Raw genomic sequence first — 16,651 nt, 5'->3', positions numbered from 1 at the left:
AAAAGGGCATGGACCATTGTGATTAGAGGGGCCAAGGAGCATTCTGATGACAACGGCATGGAGCATTGTGATGACAAGGGTCATCGAGCATTGTGATGACAGTGGTCATGAAGCATTGTGATGAATGTGGTCATGGATCATTGTGATGACAAGTGTCGTGGAGCATTGTGATGACAGGGGTCATAGAGCATTGTGATGACACGGTTATGGAATATTGTGATGACCAGAATTCTGTAGCACAGTGATGAAAAGGGCATGGAGCATTGTGATTACAGGGGTCATGGAGCATTGTGATGACAATTGTTCTAGAACATTGTGATGACAGGGATCATGGAGCATAGTGATGAAAGGGGCCATGGAGAATTGTGTTGACAGGCGTCATGGGACATTGTGTTGACAGTGGTCATGGAGCATTGTTAGAAAGGGAACATGGAGCAATTTGATTTCAGGGGCCATGAACAATTGTGAATACATAGGCCATGGAGTATTCAGATGAATGTGGTCAAGGATCATTCTGACGAAAAGTGTCCTGGAATATTGTGATGACACGGTTCATGGAGCATTGCGATGATAAGGGCCATGGCGAAATGTGAAGACAGGTGTCATGGGGCATTGTGATGACAGTGGTCATTAAGAATTGTGAAGAAAGATATCATGGAGCACTGGGATGACAGGGGCCATGGAGCATTGTGATGACAGGGGTCATGGGGCATTGTGATGACACGGCCATGGAACATTATGAAGACAAGAATTCTGGAGAATTGTGATAAAATGGGCATGGACCATTGTGATTAGAGGGTCCAAGGAGCATTCTGATCACAACGGCATGGAGCATTGTGATGATAAGGGTCATTGAGCATTGGGATGACAGTGGTCATGAAGCATTGTGATGAATGTGGTCATGCATCATTGTGATGACAAGTGTCGTGGAGCATTGTTATGACAGGGGTCATAGAGCATTGTGATGACAAGGTTATGGAATATTGTGATGACCAGAATTCTGTAGCACTGTGATGAAAAGGGAATGGAGCATTGTGATTACAGGGGTCATGGAGCATTGTGATGACAATTGTTCTAGAACATTGTGATGACAGGGATCATGGAGCATAGTGATGAAAGGGGCCATGGAGCATTGTGATGACAGGCGTCATGGGACATTGTGTTGACAGTGGTCATGGAGCATTGTTAGAAAGGGAACATGGAGCAATTTGATTTCAGGGGCCATGAAAAATTGTGAATACATAGGCCATGGAGTATTCAGATAAATGTGGTCAAGGATTATTGTGACGAAATGTGTCCTGGAATATTGTGATGACACGGTTCATGGAGCATTACGATGACAAGGGCCATGGCGAAATGTGAAGACAGGTGTCATGGGGCATTGTGATGACAGTGGTCATCTAGAATTGTGAAGAAAGATATCATGGAGCACTGGGATGACAGGGGCCTTGGAGCATTGTGATGACAGGGTTCATGGGGCATTGTGATGACACGGCCATGGAACATTATGATGACAAGAAGTCTGGAGCATTGTGATAAAAAGGGAATGGACCATTGTGATTAGAGTGGCCAAGGAGCATTCTGATGACAACGGCATGGAGCATTGTGATGACAAGGGTCATCGAGCATTGTGATGACAGTGGTCATGAAGCATTGTGATGAATGTGGTCATGGATCATTGTGATGACAAGTGTCGTGGAGCATTGTGATGACAGGGGTCATAGAGCATTGTGATGACACGGTTATGGAATTTTGTGATGACCAAAATTCTGTAGCAGTGTGATGAAAAGGGAATGGAGCATTGTGATTACATGGGTCATGGAGCCTTGTGATGACAATTGTTCTAGAACATTGTGAAGACAGGGATCATGGAGCATAGTGATGAAAGGGCCATGGAGCATTGTGATGACAGATGTCATGGGACAATGTGTTGACAGTGGTCATGGAGCATTGTTAGAAAGGGAACATGGAGCAATTTGATTTCAGGGGCCATGAAAAATTGTGAATACATAGGCCATGGAGTATTCAGATCAATGTGGTCATGAATCATTGTGATGACAAGTGTCGTGGAGCATTGTGATGACAGGGGTCATAGAGCATTGTGATGACACGGTTATGGAATATTGTGATGACCAGAATTCTGTAGCACTGTGATGAAAAGGGAATGGAGCATTGTGATTACAGGGGTCATGGAGCATTGTGATGACAATTGTTTACAACATTGTGAAGACAGGGATCATGGAGCATAGTGATGAAAGGGCCATGGAGCATTGTGATGACAGGCGTCATGGGACAATGTGTTGACAGTGGTCATGGAGCATTGTTAGAAAGGGAAATTGGAGCAATTTGATTTCAGGGGCCATGAAAAATTGTGAATACATAGGCCATGGAGTATTCAGATGAATGTGGTCAAGGATCATTGTGACGACGTGTCCTGGAATATTGAGATGACACGGTTCATGGAGCATTGCGATGACAAGGGCCATGGCGAAATGTGAAGACAGGTGTCATGGGGCATTGTGATGACAGTGGTCCTCTAGAATTGTGAAGGAAGATATCATGGAGCAGTGGGATGACAGGGGCCATGGAGCATTGTGATGACAGGGGTCATGGGGCATTGTGATGACACGGCCATGGAACATTATGATGACAAGAATTCTGGAGCATTGTGATAAAAAGGGCATGGACCATTGTGATTAGAGGGGCCAAGGAGCATTCTGATGACAACGGCATGGAGCATTGTGATGACAAGGGTCATCGAGCATTGTGATGACAGTGGTCATGAAGCATTGTGATGAATGTGGTCATGGATCATTGTGATGACAAGTGTCGTGGAGCATTGTGATGACAGGGGTCATAGAGCATTGTGATGACACGGTTATGGAATATTGTGATGACCAGAATTCTGTAGCACTGTGATGAAAAGGGAATGGAGCATTGTGATTACAGGGGTCATGGAGCATTGTGATGACAATTGTTCTAGAACATTGTGAAGACAGGGATCATGGAGCATAGTGATGAAAGGGGCCATGGAGCATTGTGATGACAGGCTTCATGGGACAATGTGTTGACAGTGGTCATGGAGCCTTGTTAGAAAGGGAACATGGAGCAATTTGATTTCAGGGGTCATGAAATATTGTTAATACATAGGCCATGGAGTATTCAGATGAATGTGGTCAAGGATCATTGTGACGAAAATTGTCCTGGAATATTGTGATGACACGGTTCATGGAGCATTGGGATGACAAGGGCCATGGCGAAATGTGAAGACAGGTGTCATGGGGCATTGTGATGACAGGAGTCATGGGGCATTGTGATGACACGGCCATGGAACATTATGATGACAAGAATTCTGGAGCATTGTGATAAAAAGGGCATGGACCATTGTGATTAGAGGGGCCAAGGAGCATTCTGATGACAACGGCATGGAGCATTGTGATGACAAGGGTCATCGAGCATTGTGATGACAGTGGTCATGAAGCATTGTGATGAATGTGGTCATGGATCATTGTGATGACAAGTGTCGTGGAGCATTGTGATGACAGGGGTCATAGATCATTGTGATGACACGGTTATGGAATATTGTGATGACCAGAATTCTGTAGCACAGTGATGAAAAGGGCATGGAGCATTGTGATTACAGGGGTCATGGAGCATTGTGATGACAATTGTTCTAGAACATTGTGATGACAGGGATCATGGAGCATAGTGATGAAAGGGGCCATGGAGAATTGTGTTGACAGGCGTCATGGGACATTGTGTTGACAGTGGTCATGGAGCATTGTTAGAAAGGGAACATGGAGCAATTTGATTTCAGGGGCCATGAACAATTGTGAATACATAGGCCATGGAGTATTCAGATGAATGTGGTCAAGGATCATTCTGACGAAAAGTGTCCTGGAATATTGTGATGACACGGTTCATGGAGCATTGCGATGACAAGGGCCATGGCGAAATGTGAAGACAGGTGTCATGGGGCATTGTGATGACAGTGGTCATTAAGAATTGTGAAGAAAGATATCATGGAGCACTGGGATGACAGGGGCCATGGAGCATTGTGATGACAGGGGTCATGGGGCATTGTGATGACACGGCCATGGAACATTATGAAGACAAGAATTCTGGAGAATTGTGATAAAATGGGCATGGACCATTGTGATTAGAGGGTCCAAGGAGCATTCTGATCACAACGGCATGGAGCATTGTGATGATAAGGGTCATTGAGCATTGGGATGACAGTGGTCATGAAGCATTGTGATGAATGTGGTCATGCATCATTGTGATGACAAGTGTCGTGGAGCATTGTGATGACAGGGGTCATAGAGCATTGTGATGACACGGTTATGGAATATTGTGATGACCAGAATTCTGTAGCACTGTGATGAAAATGGAATGGAGCATTGTGATTACAGGGGTCATGGAGCATTGTGTTGACAATTGTTCTAGAACATTGTGATGACAGGGATCATGGAGCATAGTGATGTAAGGGGCCATGGAGCATTGTGATGACAGGCGTCATGGGATATTGTGTTGACAGTGGTCATGGAGCATTGTTAGAAAGGGAACATGGAGCAATTTGATTTCAAGGGCCATGAACAATTGTGAATACATAGGCCATGGAGTATTCAGATGAATGTGGTCAAGGATCATTGTGACGAAAAATGTCCTGGAATATTGTGATGACACGGTTCATGGAGCATTGCGATGACAAGGGCCATGGCGAAATGTGAAGACAGGTGTCATGGGGCATTGTGATGACAGTGGTCATCTAGAATTGTGAAGAAAGATATCATGGAGCACTGGGATGACAGGGGCCATGGAACATTGTGATGACAGGGGTCATGGGGCATTGTGATGACAGGAGTCATGGGGCATTGTGATGACACGGCCATGGAACATTATGATGACAAGAATTCTGGAGCATTGTGATAAAAAGGGCATGGACCATTGTGATTAGAGGGGCCAAGGAGCATTCTGATGACAACGGCATGGAGCATTGTGATGACAAGGGTGATCGAGCATTGTGATGACAGTGGTCATGAAGCATTGTGATGAATGTGGTCATGGATCATTGTGATGACAAGTGTCGTGGAGCATTGTGATGACAGGGGTCATAGAGCATTGTGATGACACGGTTATGGAATATTGTGATGACCAGAATTCTGTAGCACAGTGATGAAAAGGGCATGGAGCATTGTGATTACAGGGGTCATGGAGCATTGTGATGACAATTGTTCTAGAACATTGTGATGACAGGGATCATGGAGCATAGTGATGAAAGGGGCCATGGAGAATTGTGTTGACAGGCGTCATGGGACATTGTGTTGACAGTGGTCATGGAGCATTGTTAGAAAGGGAACATGGAGCAATTTGATTTCAGGGGCCATGAACAATTGTGAATACATAGGCCATGGAGTATTCAGATGAATGTGGTCAAGGATCATTCTGACGAAAAGTGTCCTGGAATATTGTGATGACACGGTTCATGGAGCATTGCGATGATAAGGGCCATGGCGAAATGTGAAGACAGGTGTCATGGGGCATTGTGATGACAGTGGTCATCTAGAATTGTGAAGAAAGATATCATGGAGCACTGGGATGACAGGGGCCATGGAGCATTGTGATGACAGGGGTCATGGGGCATTGTGATGACACGGCCATGGAACATTATGAAGACAAGAATTCTGGAGAATTGTGATAAAATGGGCATGGACCATTGTGATTAGAGGGGCCAAGGAGCATTCTGATCACAACGGCATGGAGCATTGTGATGACAAGGGTCATCGAGCATTGTGATGACAGTGGTCATGAAGCATTGTGATGAATGTGGTCATGGATCATTGTGATGACAAGTGTCGTGGAGCATTGTGATGAGAGTGGTCATAGAGCATTGTGATGACACGGTTATGGAATATTGTGATGACCAGAATTCTGTAGCACTGTGATGAAAATGGAATGGAGCATTGTGATTACAGGGGTCATGGAGCATTGTGTTGACAATTGTTCTAGAACATTGTGATGACAGGGATCATGGAGCATAGTGATGTAAGGGGCCATGGAGCATTGTGATGACAGGCGTCATGGGATATTGTGTTGACAGTGGTCATGGAGCATTGTTAGAAAGGGAACATGGAGCAATTTGATTTCAAGGGCCATGAACAATTGTGAATACATAGGCCATGGAGTATTCAGATGAATGTGGTCAAGGATCATTGTGACGAAAAATGTCCTGGAATATTGTGATGACACGGTTCATGGAGCATTGCGATGACAAGGGCCATGGCGAAATGTGAAGACAGGTGTCATGGGGCATTGTGATGACAGTGGTCATCTAGAATTGTGAAGAAAGATATCATGGAGCACTGGGATGACAGGGGCCATGGAACATTGTGATGACAGGGGTCATGGGGCATTGTGATGACAGGAGTCATGGGGCATTGTGATGACACGGCCATGGAACATTATGATGACAAGAATTCTGGAGCATTGTGATAAAAAGGGCATGGACCATTGTGATTAGAGGGGCCAAGGAGCATTCTGATGACAACGGCATGGAGCATTGTGATGACAAGGGTCATCGAGCATTGTGATGACAGTGGTCATGAAGCATTGTGATGAATGTGGTCATGGATCATTGTGATGACAAGTGTCGTGGAGCATTGTGATGACAGGGGTCATAGAGCATTGTGATGACACGGTTATGGAATATTGTGATGACCAGAATTCTGTAGCACAGTGATGAAAAGGGCATGGAGCATTGTGATTACAGGGGTCATGGAGCATTGTGATGACAATTGTTCTAGAACATTGTGATGACAGGGATCATGGAGCATAGTGATGAAAGGGGCCATGGAGAATTGTGTTGACAGGCGTCATGGGACATTGTGTTGACAGTGGTCATGGAGCATTGTTAGAAAGGGAACATGGAGCAATTTGATTTCAGGGGCCATGAACAATTGTGAATACATAGGCCATGGAGTATTCAGATGAATGTGGTCAAGGATCATTCTGACGAAAAGTGTCCTGGAATATTGTGATGACACGGTTCATGGAGCATTGCGATGATAAGGGCCATGGCGAAATGTGAAGACAGGTGTCATGGGGCATTGTGATGACAGTGGTCATTAAGAATTGTGAAGAAAGATATCATGGAGCACTGGGATGACAGGGGCCATGGAGCATTGTGATGACAGGGGTCATGGGGCATTGTGATGACACGGCCATGGAACATTATGAAGACAAGAATTCTGGAGAATTGTGATAAAATGGGCATGGACCATTGTGATTAGAGGGTCCAAGGAGCATTCTGATCACAACGGCATGGAGCATTGTGATGATAAGGGTCATTGAGCATTGGGATGACAGTGGTCATGAAGCATTGTGATGAATGTGGTCATGCATCATTGTGATGACAAGTGTCGTGGAGCATTGTTATGACAGGGGTCATAGAGCATTGTGATGACAAGGTTATGGAATATTGTGATGACCAGAATTCTGTAGCACTGTGATGAAAAGGGAATGGAGCATTGTGATTACAGGGGTCATGGAGCATTGTGATGACAATTGTTCTAGAACATTGTGATGACAGGGATCATGGAGCATAGTGATGAAAGGGGCCATGGAGCATTGTGATGACAGGCGTCATGGGACATTGTGTTGACAGTGGTCATGGAGCATTGTTAGAAAGGGAACATGGAGCAATTTGATTTCAGGGGCCATGAAAAATTGTGAATACATAGGCCATGGAGTATTCAGATAAATGTGGTCAAGGATTATTGTGACGAAATGTGTCCTGGAATATTGTGATGACACGGTTCATGGAGCATTACGATGACAAGGGCCATGGCGAAATGTGAAGACAGGTGTCATGGGGCATTGTGATGACAGTGGTCATCTAGAATTGTGAAGAAAGATATCATGGAGCACTGGGATGACAGGGGCCTTGGAGCATTGTGATGACAGGGTTCATGGGGCATTGTGATGACACGGCCATGGAACATTATGATGACAAGAAGTCTGGAGCATTGTGATAAAAAGGGAATGGACCATTGTGATTAGAGTGGCCAAGGAGCATTCTGATGACAACGGCATGGAGCATTGTGATGACAAGGGTCATCGAGCATTGTGATGACAGTGGTCATGAAGCATTGTGATGAATGTGGTCATGGATCATTGTGATGACAAGTGTCGTGGAGCATTGTGATGACAGGGGTCATAGAGCATTGTGATGACACGGTTATGGAATTTTGTGATGACCAAAATTCTGTAGCAGTGTGATGAAAAGGGAATGGAGCATTGTGATTACATGGGTCATGGAGCCTTGTGATGACAATTGTTCTAGAACATTGTGAAGACAGGGATCATGGAGCATAGTGATGAAAGGGCCATGGAGCATTGTGATGACAGATGTCATGGGACAATGTGTTGACAGTGGTCATGGAGCATTGTTAGAAAGGGAACATGGAGCAATTTGATTTCAGGGGCCATGAAAAATTGTGAATACATAGGCCATGGAGTATTCAGATCAATGTGGTCATGAATCATTGTGATGACAAGTGTCGTGGAGCATTGTGATGACAGGGGTCATAGAGCATTGTGATGACACGGTTATGGAATATTGTGATGACCAGAATTCTGTAGCACTGTGATGAAAAGGGAATGGAGCATTGTGATTACAGGGGTCATGGAGCATTGTGATGACAATTGTTTACAACATTGTGAAGACAGGGATCATGGAGCATAGTGATGAAAGGGCCATGGAGCATTGTGATGACAGGCGTCATGGGACAATGTGTTGACAGTGGTCATGGAGCATTGTTAGAAAGGGAAATTGGAGCAATTTGATTTCAGGGGCCATGAAAAATTGTGAATACATAGGCCATGGAGTATTCAGATGAATGTGGTCAAGGATCATTGTGACGACGTGTCCTGGAATATTGAGATGACACGGTTCATGGAGCATTGCGATGACAAGGGCCATGGCGAAATGTGAAGACAGGTGTCATGGGGCATTGTGATGACAGTGGTCCTCTAGAATTGTGAAGGAAGATATCATGGAGCAGTGGGATGACAGGGGCCATGGAGCATTGTGATGACAGGGGTCATGGGGCATTGTGATGACACGGCCATGGAACATTATGATGACAAGAATTCTGGAGCATTGTGATAAAAAGGGCATGGACCATTGTGATTAGAGGGGCCAAGGAGCATTCTGATGACAACGGCATGGAGCATTGTGATGACAAGGGTCATCGAGCATTGTGATGACAGTGGTCATGAAGCATTGTGATGAATGTGGTCATGGATCATTGTGATGACAAGTGTCGTGGAGCATTGTGATGACAGGGGTCATAGAGCATTGTGATGACACGGTTATGGAATATTGTGATGACCAGAATTCTGTAGCACTGTGATGAAAAGGGAATGGAGCATTGTGATTACAGGGGTCATGGAGCATTGTGATGACAATTGTTCTAGAACATTGTGAAGACAGGGATCATGGAGCATAGTGATGAAAGGGGCCATGGAGCATTGTGATGACAGGCTTCATGGGACAATGTGTTGACAGTGGTCATGGAGCCTTGTTAGAAAGGGAACATGGAGCAATTTGATTTCAGGGGTCATGAAATATTGTTAATACATAGGCCATGGAGTATTCAGATGAATGTGGTCAAGGATCATTGTGACGAAAATTGTCCTGGAATATTGTGATGACACGGTTCATGGAGCATTGGGATGACAAGGGCCATGGCGAAATGTGAAGACAGGTGTCATGGGGCATTGTGATGACAGGAGTCATGGGGCATTGTGATGACACGGCCATGGAACATTATGATGACAAGAATTCTGGAGCATTGTGATAAAAAGGGCATGGACCATTGTGATTAGAGGGGCCAAGGAGCATTCTGATGACAACGGCATGGAGCATTGTGATGACAAGGGTCATCGAGCATTGTGATGACAGTGGTCATGAAGCATTGTGATGAATGTGGTCATGGATCATTGTGATGACAAGTGTCGTGGAGCATTGTGATGACAGGGGTCATAGATCATTGTGATGACACGGTTATGGAATATTGTGATGACCAGAATTCTGTAGCACAGTGATGAAAAGGGCATGGAGCATTGTGATTACAGGGGTCATGGAGCATTGTGATGACAATTGTTCTAGAACATTGTGATGACAGGGATCATGGAGCATAGTGATGAAAGGGGCCATGGAGAATTGTGTTGACAGGCGTCATGGGACATTGTGTTGACAGTGGTCATGGAGCATTGTTAGAAAGGGAACATGGAGCAATTTGATTTCAGGGGCCATGAACAATTGTGAATACATAGGCCATGGAGTATTCAGATGAATGTGGTCAAGGATCATTCTGACGAAAAGTGTCCTGGAATATTGTGATGACACGGTTCATGGAGCATTGCGATGACAAGGGCCATGGCGAAATGTGAAGACAGGTGTCATGGGGCATTGTGATGACAGTGGTCATTAAGAATTGTGAAGAAAGATATCATGGAGCACTGGGATGACAGGGGCCATGGAGCATTGTGATGACAGGGGTCATGGGGCATTGTGATGACACGGCCATGGAACATTATGAAGACAAGAATTCTGGAGAATTGTGATAAAATGGGCATGGACCATTGTGATTAGAGGGTCCAAGGAGCATTCTGATCACAACGGCATGGAGCATTGTGATGATAAGGGTCATTGAGCATTGGGATGACAGTGGTCATGAAGCATTGTGATGAATGTGGTCATGCATCATTGTGATGACAAGTGTCGTGGAGCATTGTGATGACAGGGGTCATAGAGCATTGTGATGACACGGTTATGGAATATTGTGATGACCAGAATTCTGTAGCACTGTGATGAAAAGGGAATGGAGCATTGTGATTACAGGGGTCATGGAGCATTTTGATGACAATTGTTCTAGAACATTGTGATGACAGGGATCATGGAGCATAGTGATGAAAGTGGCCATGGAGCATTGTGATGACAGGCGTCATGGGATATTGTGTTGACAGTGGTCATGGAGCATTGTTAGAAAGGGAACATGGAGCAATTTGATTTCAGGGGCCATGAACAATTGTGAATACATAGGCCATGGAGTATTCAGATGAATTTGGTCAAGGATCATTGTGACGAAAATTGTCCTGGAATATTGTGATGACACGGTTCATGGAGCATTGCGATGACAAGGGCCATGGCGAAATGTGAAGACAGGTGTCATGAGGCATTGTGATGACAGTGGTCATCTAGAATTGTGAAGAAAGATATCATGGAGCACTGGGATGACAGGGGCCATGGAACATTGTGATGACAGGGGTCATGGGGCATTGTGATGACACGGCCATGGAACATTATAATGACAAGAATTCTGGAGCATTGTGATAAAAAGGGCATGGACCATTGTGATTAGAGGGGCCAAGGAGCATTCTGATGACAACGGCATGGAGCATTGTGATGACAAGGGTCATCGAGCTTTGTGATGATAGTGGTCATGAAGCATTGTGATGAATGTGGTCATGGATCATTGTGATGACAAGTGTCGTGGAGCATTGTGATGACAGGGGTCATAGAGCATTGTGATGACACGGTTATGGAATATTGTGATGACCAGAATTCTGTAGCACTGTGATGAAAAGGGAATGGAGCATTGTGATTACAGGGGTCATGGAGCATTGTGTTGACAATTGTTCTAGAACATTGTGATGACAGGGATCATGGAGCATAGTGATGTAAGGGGCCATGGAGCATTGTGATGACAGGCGTCATGGGATATTTTGTTGACAGTGGTCATGGAGCATTGTTAGAAAGGGAACATGGAGAAATTTGATTTCAAGGGCCATGAACAATTGTGAATACATAGGCCATGGAGTATTCAGATGAATGTGGGCAAGGATCATTGTGACGAAAAGTGTCCTGGAATATTGTGATGACACGGTTCATGGAGCATTGCGATGACAAGGGCCATGGCGAAATGTGAAGACAGTTGTCATGGGGCATTGTGATGACAGTGGTCATCTAGAATTGTGAAGAAAGATATCATGGAACACTGGGATGACAGGGGCCATGGAGCATTGTGATGACAGGGGTCATGGAGCATTGTGATGACACGGCCATGGAACATTATAATGACAAGAATTCTGGAGCATTGTGATAAAAAGGGCATGGTCCATTGTGATTAGAGGGGCCAAGGAGCATTCTGATGACAACGGCATGGAGCATTGTGATGACAAGGGTCATCGAGCATTTTGATGATAGTGGTCATGAAGCATTGTGATGAATGTGGTCATGCATCATTGTGATGACAATTGTCGTGGAGCATTGTGATGACAGGGGTCATAGAGCATTGTGATGACACGGTTATGGAATATTGTGATGACCAGAATTCGGTAGCACAGTGATGAAAAGGGAATGGAGCATTGTGATTACAGAGGTCATGGAGCATTGTGATGACAATTGTTCTAGAATATTATGATGACAGGGATCATGGAGCATAGTGATGAAAGGGGCAATGGAGATTTGTGTTGACAGGCGTCATGGGACATTGTGTTGACAGTGGTCATGGAGCATTGTTAGAAAGGGAACATGGAGCAATTTGATTTCAGGGGCCATGAAAAATTGAGAATACATAGGCCATGGAGTATTCAGATGAATGTGGTCAAGGATCATTGTGACGAAAAGTGTCCTGGAATATTGTGATGACACGGTTCATGGAGCATTGCGATGACAAGGGCCATGGCGAAATGTGAAGACAGGTGTCATGGGGCATTGTGATGACAGTGGTCATCTAGAATTGTGAAGAAAGATATCATGGAGCACTGAGATGACAGGGGCCATGGAACATTGTGATGACAGGGGTCATGGGGCATTGTGATGACACGGCCATGGAACATTATGATGACAAGAATTCTGGAGCATTGTGATAAAATGGGCATGGACCATTGTGATTAGAGGGGCCAAGGAGCATTCTGATCACAACGGCATGGAGCATTGTGATGACAAGGGTCATCGAGCATTGTGATGACAGTGGTCATGAAGCATTGTGATGAATGTGGTCATGGATCATTGTGATGACAAGTGTCGTGGAGCATTGTGATGAGAGTGGTCATAGAGCATTGTGATGACACGGTTATGGAATATTGTGATGACCAGAATTCTGTAGCACTGTGATGAAAATGGAATGGAGCATTGTGATTACAGGGGTCATGGAGCATTGTGTTGACAATTGTTCTAGAACATTGTGATGACAGGGATCATGGAGCATAGTGATGTAAGGGGCCATGGAGCATTGTGATGACAGGCGTCATGGGATATTGTGTTGACAGTGGTCATGGAGCATTGTTAGAAAGGGAACATGGAGCAATTTGATTTCAAGGGCCATGAACAATTGTGAATACATAGGCCATGGAGTATTCAGATGAATGTGGTCAAGGATCATTGTGACGAAAAATGTCCTGGAATATTGTGATGACACGGTTCATGGAGCATTGCGATGACAAGGGCCATGGCGAAATGTGAAGACAGGTGTCATGGGGCATTGTGATGACAGTGGTCATCTAGAATTGTGAAGAAAGATATCATGGAGCACTGGGATGACAGGGGCCATGGAACATTGTGATGACAGGGGTCATGGGGCATTGTGATGACAGGAGTCATGGGGCATTGTGATGACACGGCCATGGAACATTATGATGACAAGAATTCTGGAGCATTGTGATAAAAAGGGCATGGACCATTGTGATTAGAGGGGCCAAGGAGCATTCTGATGACAACGGCATGGAGCATTGTGATGACAAGGGTGATCGAGCATTGTGATGACAGTGGTCATGAAGCATTGTGATGAATGTGGTCATGGATCATTGTGATGACAAGTGTCGTGGAGCATTGTGATGACAGGGGTCATAGAGCATTGTGATGACACGGTTATGGAATATTGTGATGACCAGAATTCTGTAGCACAGTGATGAAAAGGGCATGGAGCATTGTGATTACAGGGGTCATGGAGCATTGTGATGACAATTGTTCTAGAACATTGTGATGACAGGGATCATGGAGCATAGTGATGAAAGGGGCCATGGAGAATTGTGTTGACAGGCGTCATGGGACATTGTGTTGACAGTGGTCATGGAGCATTGTTAGAAAGGGAACATGGAGCAATTTGATTTCAGGGGCCATGAACAATTGTGAATACATAGGCCATGGAGTATTCAGATGAATGTGGTCAAGGATCATTCTGACGAAAAGTGTCCTGGAATATTGTGATGACACGGTTCATGGAGCATTGCGATGATAAGGGCCATGGCGAAATGTGAAGACAGGTGTCATGGGGCATTGTGATGACAGTGGTCATCTAGAATTGTGAAGAAAGATATCATGGAGCACTGGGATGACAGGGGCCATGGAGCATTGTGATGACAGGGGTCATGGGGCATTGTGATGACACGGCCATGGAACATTATGAAGACAAGAATTCTGGAGAATTGTGATAAAATGGGCATGGACCATTGTGATTAGAGGGGCCAAGGAGCATTCTGATCACAACGGCATGGAGCATTGTGATGACAAGGGTCATCGAGCATTGTGATGACAGTGGTCATGAAGCATTGTGATGAATGTGGTCATGGATCATTGTGATGACAAGTGTCGTGGAGCATTCTGATGAGAGTGGTCATAGAGCATTGTGATGACACGGTTATGGAATATTGTGATGACCAGAATTCTGTAGCACTGTGATGAAAATGGAATGGAGCATTGTGATTACAGGGGTCATGGAGCATTGTGTTGACAATTGTTCTAGAACATTGTGATGACAGGGATCATGGAGCATAGTGATGTAAGGGGCCATGGAGCATTGTGATGACAGGCGTCATGGGATATTGTGTTGACAGTGGTCATGGAGCATTGTTAGAAAGGGAACATGGAGCAATTTGATTTCAAGGGCCATGAACAATTGTGAATACATAGGCCATGGAGTATTCAGATGAATGTGGTCAAGGATCATTGTGACGAAAAATGTCCTGGAATATTGTGATGACACGGTTCATGGAGCATTGCGATGACAAGGGCCATGGCGAAATGTGAAGACAGGTGTCATGGGGCATTGTGATGACAGTGGTCATCTAGAATTGTGAAGAAAGATATCATGGAGCACTGGGATGACAGGGGCCATGGAACATTGTGATGACAGGGGTCATGGGGCATTGTGATGACAGGAGTCATGGGGCATTGTGATGACACGGCCATGGAACATTATGATGACAAGAATTCTGGAGCATTGTGATAAAAAGGGCATGGACCATTGTGATTAGAGGGGCCAAGGAGCATTCTGATGACAACGGCATGGAGCATTGTGATGACAAGGGTCATCGAGCATTGTGATGACAGTGGTCATGAAGCATTGTGATGAATGTGGTCATGGATCATTGTGATGACAAGTGTCGTGGAGCATTGTGATGACAGGGGTCATAGAGCATTGTGATGACACGGTTATGGAATATTGTGATGACCAGAATTCTGTAGCACAGTGATGAAAAGGGCATGGAGCATTGTGATTACAGGGGTCATGGAGCATTGTGATGACAATTGTTCTAGAACATTGTGATGACAGGGATCATGGAGCATAGTGATGAAAGGGGCCATGGAGAATTGTGTTGACAGGCGTCATGGGACATTGTGTTGACAGTGGTCATGGAGCATTGTTAGAAAGGGAACATGGAGCAATTTGATTTCAGGGGCCATGAACAATTGTGAATACATAGGCCATGGAGTATTCAGATGAATGTGGTCAAGGATCATTCTGACGAAAAGTGTCCTGGAATATTGTGATGACACGGTTCATGGAGCATTGCGATGATAAGGGCCATGGCGAAATGTGAAGACAGGTGTCATGGGGCATTGTGATGACAGTGGTCATTAAGAATTGTGAAGAAAGATATCATGGAGCACTGGGATGACAGGGGCCATGGAGCATTGTGATGACAGGGGTCATGGGGCATTGTGATGACACGGCCATGGAACATTATGAAGACAAGAATTCTGGAGAATTGTGATAAAATGGGCATGGACCATTGTGATTAGAGGGTCCAAGGAGCATTCTGATCACAACGGCATGGAGCATTGTGATGATAAGGGTCATTGAGCATTGGGATGACAGTGGTCATGAAGCATTGTGATGAATGTGGTCATGCATCATTGTGATGACAAGTGTCGTGGAGCATTGTTATGACAGGGGTCATAGAGCATTGTGATGACAAGGTTATGGAATATTGTGATGACCAGAATTCTGTAGCACTGTGATGAAAAGGGAATGGAGCATTGTGATTACAGGGGTCATGGAGCATTTTGATGACAATTGTTCTAGAACATTGTGATGACAGGGATCATGGAGCATAGTGATGAAAGTGGCCATGGAGCATTGTGATGACAGGCGTCATGGGATATTGTGTTGACAGTGGTCATGGAACATTGTTAGAAAGGGAACATGGAGCAATTTGATTTCAGGGGCCATGAACAATTGTGAATACATAGGCCATGGACTATTCAGATGAATTTGGTCAAGGATCATTGTGACGAAAATTTTCCTGGAATATTGTGATGACACGGTTCATGGAGCATTGCGATGACAAGGGCCATGGCGAA

This window comes from Eschrichtius robustus, unplaced genomic scaffold (genome assembly GCF_028021215.1).
Source record: "Eschrichtius robustus isolate mEscRob2 unplaced genomic scaffold, mEscRob2.pri scaffold_26, whole genome shotgun sequence".
Taxonomy (NCBI): Eukaryota; Metazoa; Chordata; class Mammalia; order Artiodactyla; family Eschrichtiidae; genus Eschrichtius; species Eschrichtius robustus.
Note: the sequence above shows the minus strand (reverse complement) of the source record.